This window comes from Dermacentor albipictus, chromosome 10, assembly GCF_038994185.2.
Source record: "Dermacentor albipictus isolate Rhodes 1998 colony chromosome 10, USDA_Dalb.pri_finalv2, whole genome shotgun sequence".
Classification (NCBI taxonomy): Eukaryota; Metazoa; Arthropoda; class Arachnida; order Ixodida; family Ixodidae; genus Dermacentor; species Dermacentor albipictus.
In genome coordinates, this window is record NC_091830.1 from 81,796,096 (window position 1) to 81,814,788 (window position 18,693).

Genomic DNA, 18,693 nt, shown 5'->3' on the forward strand with positions numbered 1-18,693 from the left:
TTTGATAAACGGAATCACACTCAACTGTCCACCGATATGGCACATTCGTCTTGGTCATTTCGGCAAGGCACTTTCTTTTCGTGGCATAATATCTAATAAAAGCCTGATAATGCCCCGCAAAGAGTGTAGGTCATACGGTTTCTAAATTTTTGATATTAGTTCGACTGATTCCTGCTTTGTTATCTGGGTTTGGCCATCAAATACTCTACATAAAAACACAACTTTTCTTTGGAAAAACTCACTTTTCTTGTCATTAGTCTTGAGCTCCGCATCACTCAGTGCATGAAGTACACTAGCAAGATGCTCTGAGTGGTCCTCTTGATTGCGAGAGTAAATTATTATATCGTCGATGTACACGTTACAAAACTTCCAAAAAAACAATCGCAAGACGTCATTCATCATCTTCTGGAAACAAGCGGGTGCGTTCTTCCATCCAAACGGGATTCGATTAAGCTTATAGATGTCGAAAGGCATTATGAAGGCAGAGTACTTGTATTCTTCCGAAAGTGGAACTTGCCAAAATCCTTTACATCGATGTATACGCGAAAACACTCTGCAGCCATTCGTCTCGTCTATGATACAGTCTATTCTTGACACAGGAAAAGGAAAAAGCTCTGTCTGCTCTATTATTTGCCTGTAATCCGTGCAGAGTCGGAGGCTTCCATCTACATTAGTTGCAATAGTGATGGACGACGCGAATGTAGACGTGGATGGACGAATTATCTGCGCATCCAACATCTTTTGAGGCTCGTTCTTCAGCCGCATTTTCTTCTCCCGCGACATATTATATGGCCTCTTTCTCACAACTGTAGTATCGCCTAACTTAAATGGTACCTCAAACTTTGTAGTTGCCTTGGGAAATCCTTTCAAGCAGAGCAATTCCGTGTGAAGCCTCTTAACATCTTCACATGACGATGGCTGCCACAGACTCCTCGAAGAAGAAGTTGAAACGCTGAGATTGTGCCGCTTTTCATCCGTAGTTACTTCTCCAGTCAAGTAGATATTAAGGCGATGTGCACTCATGGCTGGAGGTGATAGGAGTAATTCATAGTATACTCCGTCGAGTACTAGCGCCAGCGTAGCAACACTTTTGCCCAGACAGGATATGGTTAAACATGTCCATTTATCATGAATATCTTGCCTTCCATCATATCTATGTACTTCCACAGCCTGTCCCTGTTGTGCTTTCTCAGTCTTAACAATACAGGCATCTATAACTGTGATGCTTGCTCCACTGTCAACTAACGCGCTCCTTCCCTTTCCATCAATAAAAACAGATATATACAAGAAGTTTGCATGCCACAAATAAACAGCTTCTCTTCGTGTCTTTAGGTGGAAGCTGAAGCCCTCTTTATATAGTTTTATGTCACAGCATCTGACTCTTCGTGTTGACTTGAGTCTCTTCTCAGTCAGAAAGGACACAGAAGAAGCGGTAGACTTCCAACTTGCAAGCAGGCGTCTTTCATCAGCTCGTGTGGCAGTTGGGCACCTTGCACCAGGCATCATGAGCTGCCGCTGGGGTCTGGAGTAATATAGGTAGAGGTTTCGCATTTCCTGCAGAAGTTCTTCAACCGTTTTGGACCCTCTCACTTGTATTTGCTTCTGAAAGTCCGGACTCAAACCATGAATGATAAGCGGAACCACAGACGTCTCTGGCAAGGCTGAGTCAGCCAGCTGGAGTAGCCTCCTTTTCTCATTTAAATAGCTTAGTGCAGACCCAGACCTGTACTTGAAAGCGATAGCTTTATCCCATAATAATACCTTGTTCTCTCGAAAAGAGCCGAGAAAATTCTGCTTCCATTCCGTCCATGGCTTGTTGCTGGCAGCATTGACACGCAATGCTACGTACCAACTCCTGACTATTCCTGATAGGAATAGTCGCATGTTTTTCATTTTATCTTCATCACTGTGCCAGCAGTTTTCGTTGCATGCATATTCATAAAATCTTATCCAGGACTCGGGACTGCTGGTATATTCATCAAACATGTCTGGGTTCACGTAATCGAGACTCAGCCTGTTCATTCCTTTTTAGAAGGAAACGCGTTTACTCGTTTTCAAGTTTACACGTTTTCACGTTTACAAGCAAACGCATTATTCATTTTGCTGTCTTTTCTGCTCCTGTTGCACTTCAAGCAACTTCGTCAATTGCTTCAACGTCTGACGCCACTGTCAGATGAAGCAACGGTAGCCGGCTTCGCGCAGTTTCGAATAGGAGTCAGCACAAACTTCTCATAATCTTGAAGTTTCATATGCAGCTTCACTCTTTCTTTCGCAACTAAATCGTCGTAAGTGAGCTTCGTTCTTGTGCTTATATACGAGACAAATGCGTCATTGCTCACTGCTTTCGTAAGCGCTTGTTGCTCTTCATCTTGAGGCATTGCAGCCAAGATTCGGATGCCACCGCGTTGGTTTCCTTCAATGATGAACTCCACCCACATCTCGACTTGAATGTCCACACAGAAAAAAATGCGGCTGCACCAATTTGTAATAATACACCGTAGGCCTAGGCTATGGTGTCAGCCGTCTTCTTTATTCTCCACCCTCGTCCTTTCGTCGTCTTCGTTAAGACAGCCTGTAACTTCTTCACAACGTCCACGTACAATTAAGTGAACATCTACATATTTATAAGACCGATAAAACTACTGTCCTTACTTTAGCTGTGTCCTTAGCTTACTTTAGCTTTCACTGTCCTTAGCTATGTAGTAATTTAATTTAGCTATGGTTGCTTGATGTTCCAGATAGAACTGGCACTTTTTTTCCAGCTGTGTAATTTTAGATCTGCCGTTACGAATGCGACAACGTATTTTCTTTATCGTTTCATACGCATAGTTAGAGCAGTTAGCTTATCACACCTATTACACAACAGCAAAAATATAATCTCGAAGTTCATCTGTAGCTTTTTATCATTTGTTTTTTTTGTCACAGTGTTTTACCCTACAAACTGATTCTTTAGAAAAACTGTGCGTAAATCTGAAGGGCCAAAATCTCGGGAATACATCAGGCTAAAATATGGTTGATGATGTATGGCGTTTTTTTTTTTCGGAAGGCCGAGATATCGCCAAAAACCGCCGTGCACGTAGTGGTGAGTTTTGAATGAGCCGTTTATGCAATGCAGAAATGAACGGCGAATGTGTATGTAACATGGCTGTAAAAGGGCCTAAAGCAGTCACTTGAACTTGCGTATTATATATATAGCACTTATATATATAGCATTTAGGCTAAACTACTGAGACTTTGTAAACTTTAAAACCACTCGCCAGACTCGACAGATGTACCCAAATAGACTACAAAGGTTTTCCAGCAATATTAACGCGTTCTTGTTCTACTTTCCTCAAGTTGTACGAGAATGGAATGGACTGAGCCCGTGTGTCACAGAGCAGACGTTTCCCAAACTTATTGAGCTTGCTGAGAAGGCAGTCCTCTCTTCTACTTATTGATATTTTAAGCGTCTGTGTATTTGTTCCCAACTACTCTGTATATTTTTTCTGGCCCAAGCAAGAAGAAAGCCAGGATTGCAAATCTACATATATGTGTCAAGTTTGTTCCCCCACCCCTGTAATAACACCCATGGTGTTGACAGTAGGTTGAAGTAAATAAATAATAAATAAAGAAAGAAAGGTAACTAGGATAGACTTGGTTCGTTTGAACAATGGTGAACGACTTGCTTTGCTTCAGAGCCGAGAGTTCTTAGATGATTTCTTGCGACTGATCGTATATCACATTGTAGAGGACACCTCGGATGGCGTCGTGCGGCGCGCGATGTAAGCATGGATCGGGAACTGCTCGTTGGTGATTTTCAGCACTTGCGTTTGCACATAAAGTTGTGCCCGATCCTCCACTGGCATGCTTATTGTGAATGAACCGTTCCTGAGGCGATCGTGCAGTCGCATCTCGTTCTAGCCGACATGTACCATGTTGAAGAGAGCGATTCCGCCATTGCGCTATCGGTGATCGAGGCTATCACCCGGACGGGCAATAATCTTCAGGTCCATGGTGGACAGTTTAGATAGTGGAGTAGGCTATCGAAGCTTCGGAGAAGATGGATTGTCTTGTCTGGGCTGAGCCTACGTGGCAACGTCGGCTGGTTGTTGAGTGGGCGCGTCGGAGGTGGTCGCCGACAGCGCGGCGTGGAGAGTTGGGTAGGCCATTTTCCGAGCAATAATGGGCCTATTCTACCGGGGATTGTTTTAGAACTTTTCCGGTGAGATATCTTCGCCTTTGAAAAAGTATACCATCTTGCCAGACGGCTTCATGAATGCGGGAGAGGTCTCGGAAATGCCGGTAATCTAAGGCCCAATCGGCGGCCGCCTCGGCGTTGCACGAAAACGCTAGGTCTACTTTAAGCCTAGCGGCGCAGCGCTCCGTTAGGGAAGAAAAGTCGCTCCGAGGGCCTAAAAAACAGGAGAAAATTGCCGAAAAGTGGTGAAAACAGATGTCGAGCACCTTCAATGACCGTTTTTGAGTGGGATCAGGTCATCCCGCGTCAAACTTCTGCATTCAGAGGCCGAAAATCACGGAGCCGAGGTGAGGTGCGTCCACTTGTTCCGGCGGCCACTTGGCGTTCCCGGAGGAGGAGAAGCAAGCGTTAAGCTCTACTCATATTCGGCCAGATCACGAAGTTAGTGCAATGCCGGGTCTAGCAGTGGCGGATATGAAGCAGACGTTAAGCACTCTTAATCTTCTTAATCTTCTCCTTAATCTGATCCGCTCACGTAATTTCTGCCGCCCCCTGCTACGCTTCCCTTCCATTGGAATCCATTCCGTAACCCTTAATGACCATCGGTTACCTTCCCTCCTCATTACATGTTCTGCCCATGCCCATTTCTTTTTCTTGATTTCAACTACGATTTCATTAACTCGCGTTTCTTCCCTCACCCAATCTCCTCTTTTCTTATCCCTCAACGTTACACCCATCATTCTTCCTTCCATAGCTCGTTGCGTCGTCCTCAATTTAAGTAGAACCCTTTTCGTAAGCCTCCAGGTTTTTGTCCCGTAGGTGAGTACTGGTAAGACACAGTGATTAAACACTTTTCCCTTGAGGGATAATGGCAACCTGCTGTTCATGATCTCAGAATGACTGCCGAACGCACCCCAGCCCATTCTCATTCTTCTGATCATTTCCGTCTCATGATCTTGGTCCGCGGTCACTACCTGCCCTAAGTAGATGTATTCCCTGCCACTTCTAGTGCCTCGATACCTATCGTAAACTGATGTTCTCTTCTGAGAGCGGTAAACATCACTTGAGTTTTTTGCAGAATAATTTTTAGACCAACCCTTCTGCTCTGCTTCTCCAGGTCAGTGAGCATGCTTTGCAATTGGTCCCCTGAGTTACTCAGCAAGGCAATATGATCAGCGAATCGTAAGTTGCTAAGGCGTTCTCCATTAACTCTTATCCCCAATTCTTCCCAATCCAGGTGTCTGAATACCTCCTGTCAGCCCGCTGTGAATAGCATGGGAGAGATCGTATCTCCCTGCCTAACGCCTTTCTTTATCGGGATTTTGTTGCTTTCTTGATGGAGGACTACGGTGGTTGTGGAGCCCCTATAGATATCTTTCAGTATTTTTTACATACGGCTCGTCTACACCCTGATGCCGTAATACCTCCATGACTGCTGACGTTTCGGCAGAATCAAACGCTTTCTCGTAATCAATGAAAGCTTTATATAAGGGTTGGTTCTATTCTGCACATTTTTCTATCACCTGATTGATAGTGTGAATATGGTCTATTGTTGAGTAGCCTTCACGGAATTCTGCCTGGTCCTTTGCTTGGGAGATGTCTAAGGTGTTCCTTACTCTATTTGCGATTACCTTAGTAGATACTTTGTAGGCAACGGACAGTAAGCTGATCCGTCTATGATTTGTGAAGTCTTTGGCGTCCCCTTTCTTATGGATTATGTTAGCGTTCTTCCTAGATTCCGGTACGCCCGAGGTCATGAGGCGTTGCGTATACAAGGTGACCAGTTTCTCTAGAACAATCTGCCCACCACCCTTCAGCAAATCTGCTGTTACCTGATGCTACCCAGCTGCCTTCCCTCTTTGCATAGCTCCCAAGGCTTTCTTTACTTCTTCCGGCATTACCTCTGGGATTTCGAATTCCTCTAGACTATCCTCTCTTCCATTATAGTCATGGGTGCCACTGATACTGTATAAATCTCTATAGAAGTCCTCAGCCACTTGAACTGTCTCATCCATATTAGTAATGATATTGCCGGATTTGTCTCTTAACGAATACATCTGCTTCTTGCCAATTCCTAGTTTCTTCTTCACTGTGTTTAGGCTTCCTCCGTTCCTGAGCACATGTTCAATTTTATCCATATTATACTTCCTTATGTCAGCTGTCTTACGCTTGTCGATTAATTTCGAAAGCTCTGCCAGTTCTATTCTAGCTGTAGGATTAGAGGCTTTTATGCATTGGCGTTTCTTTATCAGATCCTTCGTGTCGTGCATAGCTTACTGGTATCCTGTCTAACGGAGTTCCCACCGAATTCTATTGCACAGTCCTTAATGATGCCCACAGCATTGACGCTCATTGCTTCAACACTAAGTTCCTCTTCCAGAGTTAATGCCGAATATCTGTTTTGTAGCTTGATCTGGAATTGCTCTGTTTCCCTCTTACCGCTAATTCATTGATCGGCTTCTTATGTACCAGTTTCTTCGGTTCCCACCTCAGGTCTAGGCTAATTCGAGTTCTTACCGTCCTATGGTCACTGCAGCGCACCTTGCCGAGCACGTCGACATCTTTTATGATGCGAGGGTTAACGCAGAGTATGAAATCTATTTCATTTCTAGTCTTGCCGTTCGGGCTCCTCGACGTGCACTTGCGGCTATCCCGCTTGCGGAAGAAGGTATTCATTATCCGCATAATCTTCTGTTCCGCAAAGTCTACTAATAGCTCTCCCCTGCTATTCCTAGTGCCTATGCCATATTCCCCCACTGACTTGTCTCCAGTCTGCTTCTTGCCTACGTTGGCATTGAAGTCGCCCATCAGTATAGTGTATTTTGTTTTCACTCTACCCATCGCCGATTCCGCGTCTTCATAGAAGCTTTCGACTTCCTGGTTATCATGACTGGATGTAGGTGCGTAGACCTGTACGAACTTCATTTTGTACCTTTATTAAGTTTCACAACAAGGCCTGCCACCCTCTCGTTAATGCTGTATAATTCTTGTATGTTACCAGCTACATTCTTATTAATCAGTAATCCGACTCCTAGTTCTCGTCTCTCCGTTAAGCTCCGGTAGTAGAGGACGTACCCGCTTTTTAGCACTGTACATGCTTCTATTCCAACCCGGTGTCGCGATCCGGTGCGAAGGGGTGCAGCGGTGGCGTATAGGTAGAGCGTCCGCCTCGCGTGCAAGAGGACCATAGGTATTATTTCCTGCAAAATAATTGTTTTGAGCCTATAGATTGACCCAACTCATGCGGCAGAGTTAGCTAGCCGAAAACAATCCCGTTCAGTCTCGGAAACACCCTGAGCACTACCAATTCCTTTTAGAGAGCTGTGACGAGCAGTACTGATCTAGAAATAGAAACAAGAAACATACATTGGTTTGTGTGGACTGCAATGCTGTTTGGTTGGACCAATGGTTGCTCGCCTCCATTGTCGTCTCTATACAGGGCCTTATAGAAATATCCGTGGTATTGGAAGGAACCACTGGAATGAAGGGAGAGTGAATATAACATATCAAGTAAGCAATTGTGAATAGTGGACGGAAGAGTGGGTCATCCAAATATTTGTAAGATTTAAAAACAGGGCACTGGAGAAGATAAAGCAGTTATTTTAGGGGTGACGTGTCATTAAGAATGCCGACATCCGGAATTTGGTAACAGTAGATAAAAGTTTGTTAAACTTACATTTCCATATATATTTCTTTTTTTCAAGTCCTTTTTCTTCAAAATACGCTGCCATTTTCTGATTAGACTGCTGAATGTGACATCATATTTCATAAATATAGCTTTTGCAATCACATATGGCTTGGGAGAGCATTGGTTTCAAGGTACCTTTACGTAATTATGACGTGACACCTTACGGTACTGTGAAGGCATCGCGCACCGTGCCTGTAAATGTCGTCGTTTTAACGCACAAAAAATAATACTCTGTATGAAACAACTATCACTCCTAAACTCGCCGCTGCCTTGTGTTGTGAGAATAGATTCATTGTGCGTTATTATGTGCGCTCAGATGGTTCGGTTCTCTCTTGGATTTCATCATCATTTTCATCATTTTTTATTCCTGTATGATATGAAAACCTCAACTTCTCAGGCATACCTCGCTTCTCACATTAGCGCCTCATATTATTCGTTTAAAACTGGGGTGAGCAATACTAACAAATTGGCCAACAAAAGTTCTAAATAAAGGCGACCTAACAACTGACGAAACAGTCTCGAAGTGTGTTGTAACAGCCGCCGTTGGCGTGAAGGTATCTTCATGGGGCTCCACATAGACGGCGCTTGCGCGGCACGCGCCCAGAGGCTTAGGGGTCTCCGGAGACACCCGGAGTTGGTCTAAATAAATAAACAGACGAGATTTAGCGGTAAATGCGAAAAAAATGTGTTCCTGTTACGTTGCACCGCTTCGAAGTCCCGGAGCCATGATATATACCGCGTTTACAACACTGCAAACTGTTGTTGAGGAGCTCGCTCGACACACGTCCCGTCTCTTTAAGGAGCGAACTGCAATGAATGGTGGTCGCGAGTAGGCCACCGTCCGTTGCGCACAGTATATATATATATATATATATATATATATATATATATATATATATATATATATATATATATATATATATATGTATATATATATATATATATATATATATATATATATATATATATATATATATTCCCAGGGTTCAACATTCCAGGGTTCTACTAGTACACATAAATACCCAAGAAAGTGCATGGGGAAACGCCGCCGCGGTAGCTCAATTGGTAGAGCATCGCACGCGCCATGCGAAGGTTGTGGGTTCGGTTCCCACCTGCGGCAAGTTGTTTTTTCATCCACTTTAATTTCCATTAATTTATCATTACTTTATTTCATTTATTAAGCACATGCAATTTCCCCTATGTTGTACTTGGTGTCAGTGTTTGTTGGCTTCTCATTATATATATATATATATATATATATATATATATATATATATATATATATATATATATATATATATATATATATATATATATTGTCACGTAGTAGTGGCCGTACAGAACACAGGCGCACTACAGTGAATGACGAAACTAACTTTTATTGGGCGAACCTGTGCCCACAATAACAGGCTACACTTAAAGCACAACGTAGGCAGCGAACACAGTCAGCGATCGTCGAGAATCTGATCTGCCGATCATGCACGTCGGGTTTCATGCATGAGTTATCGAAGGTTCTAGAATTATCACTGGTGCCCACGTGTCTTCTAGAAAGTTTTACACAATTCGCGTCACAGATTACACAATCTGATGTGGCAACAGGCAGCAGATAGAACCATCGATAACATTCGAGAAACTTCCGATACATGTGGGCGCATCCCGTGCTGAGTGATCACATTTGTTAGACGCTCAAAAGCGGTCACCGGAAAAAGATAAACAAGTACACGGGTCAACGCCCCTCCTTCAAAAAGCATCGTCGCGATGCTTTGAACAGGACAGCGAAAACCAAAAGGACACCTATTTAACAAAAGTAAAAAAAAAGGAAAACGAAGAAACAACGTTCAAACACAGTCCAAAATAATTATTATACTTAGGAGTACAATCACCGTTAAACGCAGTATGACGGCTATGCCTAGGTCGGTCGCTAGACGTGACTGCAATTAGGCTTGGGTCGACACGCATCGCTCGCTGGTGAGACACCTGTTTTGCAACAGGGAAAGCGCAAGTACTAGACATGCAAAAAGACGCCGTGAACATGCGCAGCGTCGAAACACGAATGGACCGGGAGCGATCGCGGTCGCTACATTGATCTCGGTGGTGCGACGCCTGCTGCATTCCGGACCCTCTCTGGTGAAGAAACTCACCGGGTGGTATAAGCGGGATGGTCAGACGCTACTTGGTGACGACCGCTCAAAGCCTCCCGCTCCGGCGCACCGCTCAGCGAAGACGACTCTGCTTTGCTCTCATACATCGCCAAGCTCGCACTGACTAGGCGAGCGCGACGGTCCGCTTGACCAGGCCCCAAACACTCTCAAGTTCAACAAGTCGCCACAGAAAGCGGAAAAGTCGACCGCGTGGCACTGCTTAAAAAACTGGCATAGTACACCAGTTAAAAAGGTTACCCCGTGAGCCCATTATGTCCGGCTAGAGGCGCCATAGTAAGCGCAATTTAAACCTGCAACCTTTCTTCAACAATAAACGAAGCGTTTTTATTACATAACAAAGAGCAAAAATTATCATACCTAATTTTGTATTGTACTCATTATTACCAACTTTGTTGTTTTTTGCCATTTTAAGCAGAAAATAGCGCTCGGCATCATTGGCTTCCCACGTGATCTGTGGCCTCGATTTAAACTTTTTACTGGTATATTCGCATGCACGGCAGTAGGGATTCGTAGGGTAGGTTTGTTATTTTGTGCTAAAACAAGTTTATTGCGCTTTCATATCTCGCGTTATTTAACTTGTGGACTAAGCCCGAAACTTAGGTTTCAGTCGTGAGCCATTTGGAACGTGTCTGCATCGTAATGGGAGCCGGATCCTGCTGGGGCTGGGGACGGCAAGACCGGTGAGTCGTTTGACATCGCCGCTTAAATCTCTATGCAATATATTGGTCTCTATAAGTTACCGGCGGAGGCAAGTTGACTAGCTAGATGCTGCATTAAATAGGGCCAGTCAGGACCCTCCGTTCCTGTTTCCGAAATGAACTTTCAGTAGCGAGGCCATCATTATACACACATTAACCAAAGAGAAAGCGATGTCGGAACGCGCGTCACAGTTTTCATCTCGTTGTAGCCGTAGTCATGGGTGACTGAGTAGGCTTATCAATATATATATATTTCTGGAGTCCGCCGGCAACTTGTTTCGTCCACAGAACCGAATAACCATTTGATAAACTGAAGCTAAATTACTGAGCTTAACTTATTAAAGCGTTCCACGCATGATAATTCACCGAAATTCGGTGCCTGTTGCTTCGAAGTGTTCTTGCTGTTCAGCTTGGTTTACCTCATGACATTTATTTTTGCAGTAGTGATTCGGGGCATCATGTTCATGCAGAAAAAGGATGCATCATTTCTGATAGCTTAATGTCTTTCATCTATTTGCTTGTGAAACCAGCAGTGTGATCTCTTCTAGTGCATAAACAAGCGCACAAATGTTCTCATTTGTGATCTTAATAATACTTAAGGTGTTGATATGCATTGTAGTTAGGCAGACGTCAATTTTACGGAGAGTAACAATATTTATTTACCACGATGCTTGAGAACCCTAGGATAAACAGTCTATATTTGCATGTGTTCTGTAGTCACAAACTATTACAATGTATACGTCACACCTTTTCGCATTTTATACTGCGCAATTGTGCTTATTCAATTTCTGATGCAGTCAAAATTTCTATTCCAGACATACAGTAATAAGGACGGCATTAGTATAAAGCAATACACTCCATGCACTAAACAGAAGCTGCTGCCTGGTTCAACAAGGTCATTGTGTGGACTTTGGCGGCTGCTACAAGGTAAACAACACCTTGTTCAGAAATATTTATTTCTATATATTCTGTATTGGCTTGCTAGTCTTGAGATACACGTCATTTGTTTGTAGCAGATGATATATACGTTTGTTCAGGTTTATAGTTCAGCATAATTGGTTCGAACATAAAAGAAAACACTACAGGAGTTTGGGTAATATCTGCTGTATCTCATGTGTCACTGTTCTGCCCCAACAGAGTCTGTGACAAGTACACGTGGTCAACCCGGGAGCCCCCATCTACACCAACAGAAAGGGGCTGGAGCCCAATTCGCAAGGCTTTACACCACGAACAAACAAAAGCCATTCCATAAATATTTGGATGAGAAATCAAGTCTACGGACGACTGTGTCAAGAGTGAAAAGAGCCTCCGCCGTCATTCCACCAGCACGGATATTGGTCGAGTCATACAGGTACCTCAACAACGAAAATTCTGTCGTCAGATATACCTGAAATGTTTTGAACAAGCATTGTCAGGATCGGGGGCTCAATCCTATCGCTCGTGATCCGCTGTCAAGATTGAAGTCGGGCGTGAATTAGAAGGTAGCTGGCCCATGCCGTCGTCCGACTTATCCACGCTGATGATTTTGATGACGGCAAGGGCGGCTTCTCATCGAGGACGAGAAATGTGGGTTTATTTACAGTATCTACATCAGTCTAGTATGAAGGTACATCAGTCCAACATGAACGTTTGAGAGAGGTGTCTCAGTCTAACATGACTGCTTAAGAAAGTGCGTCTAGCATCCGCAAACCAGCGGTTTATAAACACTCGGTCCCCCCCTCGATCCCAAGGGGATGGAAACGTTCGCCCAGTCATTATCAACACACCGCCTCTCTCCGGGACGGCTTACACACACACACGTGCGCGCGCGCACACACACACACGCACACACACACACAGGTTCACGGTCCGGACCGGAACCGACATCACGTGGACTTCGTAGAACTCGGAGCTGACCTTCGCAGCCCGCCCAGTTAGCCATTGTCCTGAGTCGTGATCGGCGCGTGGGAAGGGGTCCACGACGACATTCCCGCGGCAACGGCCCCGCTCGCGGCCGACCCGGTTGGCGGTGTCGTGTTGCGGCACAAAGCATGCTTCGTCGAGCTCATTCAGTCACAACGGCGACGAGGCTAGAGCGTAACGGTGGCGTTCCTTGAAAGTTGACGCCGCCGTCGTCGCAACTGGCTAGCAACACTTGCAGCTCAGCTGGGCTGTTCTTAACAGCATAAGGCCAAAAGAGTTCCGTCAGCTTGCCCTTCCTTTATGAGCTTCTTGGCCTTGCGAATTGCATTTATGCCAAGTACAATTTTTTTCAATGAATGCAAGCTTTTTTTTTCACATTCTTGTTAGAGATAATTCCTCTTCCTCATTCAAACATTAAAGGTCAAGCGATTATTTCCTCATACATAGCATATCTGTAGCAGTATATTTTTTGCGTACGTTGCTATGTGTAATTCCTCTCCTGAAATAGCTGATGCTGCATTGGTGTGTGTATTGCATTAACCTTTACACTGTGTGCTATGTAGCATGTAACTTTTCTCAATGGTTCTGGTTTTCAGCGCTTGCAAGGTAGAGTGGCTTCTTTCTTTGATACAAGCTTTCTCATTCACATATTTAATTCCTAGTCTCATTCAGGATTGCTAACCTTGCTCAACAGCCTGTGTTCTTGCGCAAACTACATTAAAGTAATTGATTGCAGAATCTGGTTTCGCTGCTGTCTGACTTGGTACTTGTCACCGTGCTACGTTTCTCGTATGTAGGAGCCTTGTCAGTTGCATTGGGAAACGGTCTCTCCAGGCAAGCACCTGCTCCTACAGTCCGCACAGTGACACAGACAGCGAATTTACACGCACCGTGCTTGGTGCTCCCCGTTACGTCCTTTGCTGCAGCTGCAGTGTGGAAATTTTGCTTGTGGCCTTCTTCGGCCATGACTTGGCGTCAGCGGAGGCTCTCATACATGATTACATGGTTCTTGGTCTATGAAGTTGATATCCACATGTGTGGAAAGGCCTGCAAAAATGACTGCAAAATGGTGATGCCCCCGAAGCCGACCATGTCCATATTTAGAGAATGTGGGAGCACCAAGTTTGAGTTACACATTAGTGGCATGAGAAAGAACAAAAAGAAATGTGTAGGCTGGAAGGGAGGTAACGTTAAAATGCTGGGAACTCCATGTCACTGTGTTGGCGGCGACAGCAGATGCTTGCGTCACCCGATTGCTTCGCTATGCAAGTTGCGCTTCTTCAACGGAGACTATCGGTGTAAACACATGGGATACACTGTCCAATCTGCTTGTGCTGCTGGTTGTTGCTTGTTACCAGACTACCATGTGCGATGAAGGCAAGCACTATGCCTATAGTCGGACGGTTCAGTGAGCCGCAAGCGACACGTGTGCGAGTATGCTCACTGTTGTCATGTGGATCGTAGCCAATGTACAGTGTATAGGGCCAATGTACAGTGTATAGGGCCAATGTACAGATTGAGCGTTATGTTAGAGTATGCCAAAGTGATTGGATTGCAGAGTCTTGTTTCAATGCTGTCCCACTTGGTCACGGTTGCCTTGTTGCATTTCTCGGATGAGGGGACCTCCTCAGTTGCATTGGGCAACGGACTCTCGGGGTAAGCACCTGCTCCTCCAGTCTGCACAGTGACACAGACTGCCTGTTTACATGTACTGTCATGTGGATCTTAGTCAACGTACAGTGTATTGTCTGAACTTTATGCGGTTATTGAATGCCAAGTCTCATTTCATAATGGTTGCCGTGTTATGTTTCTTGGATGTGGCGACTTGGTTAGCTGCGTGGGCACCAGTTTCTCGAGGTAACCATCTGCTCCGGCAGTCCATACAGCGACAAAGACTCCCAATTTACGTGCTCCGTAATTGGTGCTCCCTCCGTTCGAACTTTCCTGCTGCAGCCGCGGGCAAATTATGCGTGTGGGCCTTGATCGGCCGTGATGCAGCGTGAATGGAGACCAGGGGTGCTATGCAGGATGCGTCGAGTTTGGCGAAACTCGGGATCTTCACGAGCTCTGGCGACACCCCAAGATGAAAGCACGAATGGTACCGAGACACAGTTTATCTTTCGACAAGCCTCCAGTTTCATTGGTTTATCTAGATTCACTCTGGCTGGCTATCATTCCTTGGGCGTTGCCTTCTGGGCGGTCGACAAACTGGGGCTCACGTGATCATACCGTCGGTGCATGGTCGTGCCTTCTTTCACTTGTTTGTCGTTCCGCCGAGTGCATTACATGCAGAAGCAAGTTGTAAAACAAATGCATTTAGTACAATATTGTTACGGTGAAGTGAAGGAAGACGTTGAATTGGACGAGAGAAAGACGAAGTCTGGCGGTTGCCTGAACGCCATATCCATCATTTGTAAATATAAGTTATTTTACACTCGTGGGCCTGCTTTCTTCCCGCAACATTTTGGTGGAAGGTGCGGGGTACCACCACGGAACTTCGCAGCGGACGTCATCTACCTGCTGCCACAATGGCAAATCAACCGACACAAGCGACAACGCCTCGGCAGCCCGTGCCCACGGTCATCCTCACTCACCCACGGGACCCGGGAACATTTTGTGGCACGGACAACGTCGACGTCGAGGACTGGCTTACGATGTACGAGCGAGTGTGCGACAACAACAGGTGGGATCCTACAATGATGCTTGCAAACGTAATATTTTATCTGAAGGGAACTGCGAAGCAATGGTATGACACACATGAAGCTGACCTAACGAGCTGGGATGTTTGCAAAGAAAAAATGCGAGACCTGTTCGGCAGACCTGTCGGTCGTCAGCTGGCAGCTAAAAAAGAACTTGCGTGCCGCGCTCAGACGTCCACAGAATCCTATGTCGTGTACATACAGGATGTGCTGGCCCTCTGTCGCAAGGCTGATGACAACATGACCGAGGCAGACAAGATTGGCCATATATTGAAAGGTATTGCAGACGATGCCTTCAATCTCTTGATGTGTAAGGATTGTGCCACTGTGGATGCAATTATTAAGGAGTGCCGGCGCTTCGAACAAGCGAAGGGCCGCCGCGTCACTCAAACTTTCGACCGGTTGCCCAATACCGCCGCGACATCTTCTTGCGAAGACCCGCCGCGGTTCGTTCAGCCCGCAGGACCGGAAGAAATAACGCGCATCGTTCGCCGTGAGCTTGAGGCCATGGCCCCGGCTCCGGTTCGTTCAGACTGTCGGGAAAGCGTACCCGCTATCTCCCTTATACAAGCGGTCGTTCGGGAGGAAATAGCAAGTTTGGGCATTCCATCTCTCTGCTCAGTCCGCCATACCAACACCTACCAAATTTCTCCGACCGCTCGCTCCCGGACGCAAAGCTTTCCACCACTCCGTCGCAACCCAGCTGAATGGCGCACAGCGGATGATAAACCCATCTGTTTTAATTGTTCCGGTATTGGACACATCGCCCGTCATTGCCGCAACCACTGGTCGTCGCCTCCTCGGTGGTCGTCTCCGAGTCACTACAGCCAAGTACCCGACAATCGCACTTTCTCGCCCTATACGCCGACTAGGAACATCAACGCCGACAGTGCTCCACCAAGATCCAGCCGATCCCCGTCTCCGCAAGGTCGTAGGTCCCGTTCGCCTCTCGTTCACCGCTCTTCGTCCCCTTCTGCAACCGGTCGCTTCGCTTCGGGAAACTAGGCGGTGCAGCTCCCGGAGGTGAAGCTGCAACTCCGACCCGGCCCACAAATCCTCTATTGACCCTGCCTACATGTGGAAACCTGCTGGACATTGAAGTCGATGGCGTTCCTGTTAGATCTCTCGTTGATACAGGAGCGCAGCTTTCAGTTATGAGCGCTGCTCTCCGCCGCCGGCTCAAAAAGGTTCTGACCCCCGCCGTACCGTGCACCGTGCGAGTCGCCGATGGGAGTACGTCACCTGTCCTTGGAATGTGCACAGCACGTGTGACCATTGGGAGCCATTATACCGTTGTTCTATTTATCGTCCTTGAACACTGCCCACACGACCTAATTCTCGGCCTCGACTTCCTTTCGAAACACTCTGCCCAAATTGACTGCTCCGCAGGTGTTGTACAGTTGGACCTGCCGCTTCCTGCCGACGCAACCACTTGTGCTCCACACCGCTTATGTGCTGCTGAATTTGCAAGGCTGTCTCCACAGGCTGCTACAAATGTCCTGCTGACGCCCTGTCCTCCCGTACCTGATGGCGAGTACGTCCTGTCGCCGCTTACTGACGTGGTTTTGTCGCGTAATATTGCCCTACCGAGCACCTTAATTCGGATCCGCGAAAACTGCGCTCGCGTGCCCATCCTCAACTTTGGGTTCTCGTCACATGTTTTGCCACACGGTATCGCCATAGCGCATATCACTCCTTTGGAAGAATTTCAGATTTCTTTTTTGACCTCTGAATCCTTCCTCAGTACGAACGGACCTTTGTCATCCACTCCTTCGTACTCGACGCCTGCGGACGATGTTTCTAAGATGATCGCCCCCGACCTTCCTTCCGAGCAAACAACAGCTCTTCGTCATCTCCTGTCATCTTATCGGGACATCTTTGATTTGGACGACCGTCCACTTGGCCAGACATCTGTTGTCACGCATCGCATCAACACCGGTGACGCCAGCCCCATTCATAGGCGGCCATATCGTGTCTCGGCAACAGAAAGGGCCATCATACAGAAAGAAGTAGACAGGATGATGGACAAGGACATCATTGAACCCTCCAGTAGCCCGTGGGCATCACCGGTTGTCTTAGTAAAGAAAAAAGATAACTCGTGGCGCTTCTGCGTTGACTACCGTCACCTCAACCGGATAACAAAGAAGGATGTTTATCCCTTGCCTCGCATTGATGACGCTCTTGACTGCCTTCACGGATCCCAATACTTTTCATCAATTGACCTCCGCTCCGGCTATTGGCAGATTAGCGTCGATGAGATGGACCGCGAGAAAACCGCCTTTGTCACACCGGACGGTCTGTACCAATTTAAAGTCATGCCCTTTGGATTATGCAATGCGCCAGCTACATTCGAGCGCATGATGGACTCTCTCTTGCGCGGCTTGAAGTGGTCTACATGCCTGTGTTACCTCGACGATGTGATTGTGTTTTCGCCGAACTTTGAGAGCCACCTGCGGCGCCTCACAACCATACTCTCCGTGTTTCGCAGGGCTGGCCTTCAGCTAAACTCCTCCAAGTGCCATTTCGGTCGCCGTGAAATTAACATGCTTGGTCATCTCGTCAACGCCGCCGGAATCCAACCTGATCCACAGAAAGTTCACGCCGTGCGAAATTTTCCTGTACCTTGTTCAACGAACGATGTCCGTAGTTTTCTGGGCTTATGCTCTTATTTTCGGCGATTTGTGAAAAATTTTGCGCACATCGCTCACCCTCTCACTGACCTTCTTAAGAAAGACGCCTCTTTCTCTTGGGGACCGCTACAGGAGAAAGCCTTCTCTACCCTGATTGAGCGGCTTACCACTTCCCCGATTCTCTCCCACTTTGACCCTTCTGCGCCCACTGAAGTACGAACTGACGCGAGTGGTCATGGCATCGGCGCTGTCCTCGCTCAGCGTCAACAGGGCCAAGACCGTGTCATCGCTTACGCTAGCCGCCGCCTTTCCACGCCCGAGCGAAATTACTCCATTACTGAGAGAGAATGTCTCGCGCTCGTATGGGCGGTCGCGAAATTTCGCCCGTACCTTTTCGGTCGGAGCTTCTGCGTTGTCACCGACCATCACGCCCTCTGCTGGCTCTCCTCTTTGAAGGACCCAACTGGACGACTTGCACGTTGGGCATTGCGCCTACAAGAATATACATTTTCTATTATATATAAGTCAGGACGCCTGCATAAAGACGCTGACTGCCTGTCCCGCAATCCCGTGGATCAACCGGACGATACCGATGCAGACTCGGACATCAGTATTCTGTCCCTCTCCGGCTTCCTCCACATTGGCGACGAGCAGCGCAAGGATCCTGTTCTTCGAACACTTATGGAACGCCTAAGCTCCTCGCCCAATGACCCGTCCCTTCGGATGTTCACCTTGCG

The 18,693-nt window shown here is 46.6% G+C and overlaps 1 protein-coding gene and 1 non-coding gene across 2 annotated transcripts in view; one reads left to right on the plus strand and one right to left on the minus strand.

Annotated features, from left to right (window-relative positions):
• LOC135904210 (uncharacterized) overlaps positions 1-18,693 on the minus strand; it is a 411,027-nt gene that overhangs the window by 178,897 nt on the left and 213,437 nt on the right. The gene's annotated exons all lie outside the window — the stretch shown is intronic.
• On the plus strand, positions 8,913-8,985 carry TRNAA-CGC (transfer RNA alanine (anticodon CGC)). Its single transcript has one exon. It is a non-coding gene; the product is annotated as a tRNA-Ala (tRNA).